Source organism: Frankliniella occidentalis, unplaced genomic scaffold (genome assembly GCF_000697945.3).
Source record: "Frankliniella occidentalis isolate FOCC.00 unplaced genomic scaffold, Focc_3.1 Scaffold1, whole genome shotgun sequence".
In the NCBI taxonomy this organism is placed as follows: domain Eukaryota; kingdom Metazoa; phylum Arthropoda; class Insecta; order Thysanoptera; family Thripidae; genus Frankliniella; species Frankliniella occidentalis.
The window spans coordinates 2,932,324-2,934,809 of NW_026267131.1; the positions used below are offsets into that span (position 1 = coordinate 2,932,324).

Below are 2,486 nucleotides of genomic sequence, written 5' to 3' on the forward strand. Positions count from 1 at the left end.
ATTTTGACCTCAAATTTTATTTGGGACATCTACACCCTATTTTAGTAGGGCCATTTTAATTTCATTGAAATCGAAGCAAATTTTTCTGCTAACTCGTAAACGGCTTGAGCTAGGTCAAAACAGACAGCGGATTTGGCTTCGCCTCGTTTCTAACACTCGAAGACCACTGTTCGATTCACCCGGCTGACCTGATATTTTACTTTATTTAGTGATAATAAACATTAAACTTTGCACTTTTCCCAATCAATTTTGGCACGGTAGTGTTCAGCTGTGCTTCAGGTAGTCCGCTTTCGGTCTGCTCTCGGCGTGCGGACCAGTCCGCGATCAGTCCGGTGCGCACCAAAAGCGGACTAGTTCCAGCCGGACTAGTCCGGCAAATAGGTCGTTTTTTGGTCGATCTGGCCTTTTTCGCGGACTAGTCCGCGCGCTTTGGCGGACTGATGACGGACTGTCCAGCCGGACTCTTTCCGGACCGAAAACGGACTGATGCCGGACTAAACTTTTTCGTACGGGGCGCAGCAGCAGCAGCCACAGTGTAAAATCAAGCACTGCCTAATTTTGCAGCCTGATCAGTGTTTTATTTGCCTTTCAAGTGACCACAGCCTAGAATCAAAACTAATGGCCGGCTGCCAAAAACCTCAGCGTGGAAATCAAAGCTCTGTTTGTTTTTGTTTTTTTTTGCCGTGCCGCTGAGCACTCATCTGCAACAATAACGACTCGAATCAATGATTTCTCATCCCCGGCGACACGAAGAATTCCTCATCCCCCGGCGCTTCCCGGGAACGATGTCGCCGGCCTAACGATGCTAGCAGTTAGTTATCGCCCAGCACGGATGGCCAGCACGCTTCCCGTCCGCCACGTCACACAAGCATTCCCAAACGTTTCCAGCGGTGCGTCCGCACCGGGGCTTCTGTTTGCCCCGCCGCGCCCTCAGACTGCGCAAGCACAGACTGGTCACGATGAACAGTTGTAACAAAGCAACGTCAGAACGTAAATACTTTTAAAGGGAAAAAGATGATGAGGTCGAATCTCGGCTAAACGAAAGAGCACCGCGTCCCCTAGTTTTTCTTTGGACAGTGTAGCCTGCACTGCAAATCGTCCGGGGCTCTCTTTGTCATCGGGGCGACCCTGAGCACGGCTTTGGCATCATCGAGACGTCACCAAACTAGGGCAGGCAGGCAGGCAGGCAGTGCAATGCCGGGGGTGTTTGCGCATCCGTGCCAAATTGTTTCTGCAAAGAGGAGGACAACAAGAGCAATTGTGGGGGGGTCACGGGTCAGTCCGGTCAGTCAGGCAGTGGGGCTCGTCCACGTGGCAGCGGGGCGGCCGGGGGGGAGGAGGAGAGCCACTATAGCAAACACTTCGTCATTTCTTTTCAGTTTTTATTTTTGCTTTTGTGGTTCGTCTCCCTTGCTGGGTCCAGTTATCGTCTTATGACGTACCGGACAGTGTCGTAGCCGAGATTGCCATGAGAGGAAGACAGATTCTCTCTCTCTCCCTCTCTCTCTCTCTCTCTCTCTCTCTCTCTCTCTCTCTCTCTCTCTCTCTCCGACATCACGTTGTCTTGCCTGCTGCTGCTTTGGTGGTGTGTTCATCCCCATCGCCCGCACGCAGCCCTCCTTCCCGAAAGCAAACTTCCTGTTTACGCGGACAACAGTTTCGCGCCGCCCTCCGTCCCGACTTGGTTCATGAACGATTTCCCCCCTATTTATTTGTTCCTAGTTTATTGTGACGCAACGCAGCGGGCCGGTAGACGGGTCATGGGACGTTGACTTCCCCCGCCGAGATAAGTCCGAGAGGGGGCGCGTTCAACGGGGCAGAGATACACCTCAGACGGAGGAGGAGGAGGGGAGAGGCCGCCAAGGTGATGGTGATCCTGCAGCGGTTACGTCCCAGAGTGGACCCTTCCGAACGTACCAACACATTAACTGGGGGGGGGGGGGACGATGTAAATGTCCCATGGCCTGCATGGGATATTTCCTGTCTAGGCAAATACATGGGGCGTTTCGAAGATAAACTCGAGGGAGAGGAGTACGTATACGAGACTGTCTGTCCAAGCAAAAGCGAAGACCACGAGTGAGCGAGAGAGAGAAAGAGAGAGAGAGAGAGAGAGAGATAACGGAGAATGACCGGCCCATACCTGGCTATTGACTTTACCGATACTTATTTGCCATGGGTCGACAAAGGGAGTCTCGCGCGTCTCCCCATAGGCGGGTCCCATGTGCAGCGAGTCCGCCCCATGGCGAGCCCCATGGCGTCCGCACCGCCATCACGGACAACAAGATAACAACCCCTTCCTTTCCTTCCGTTCAAAGCGGCAAGGTTGTCAACGCGATAGCAATGAGTTCAAACAAACCGCCTTGTCGCCTCTTAGCACTCACGTTTCTGCTTTTGAAAGTGAGAGGAAATAATACTCGTCTTTTTCCTGTGATGGGGGTAGAGGGAGAGAGAGAGAGGGAGAGAGAGAGAGGGAGAGGGAGAGAGAG

The 2,486-nt window shown here is 52.9% G+C and overlaps 1 protein-coding gene across 2 annotated transcripts in view; it reads right to left on the minus strand.

Moving 5' to 3' along the window:
* Nucleotides 1–2,486, minus strand: part of LOC113206045 (transcriptional regulator ovo-like) — a 61,976-nt gene that overhangs the window by 58,136 nt on the left and 1,354 nt on the right. The window lies entirely within an intron of this gene.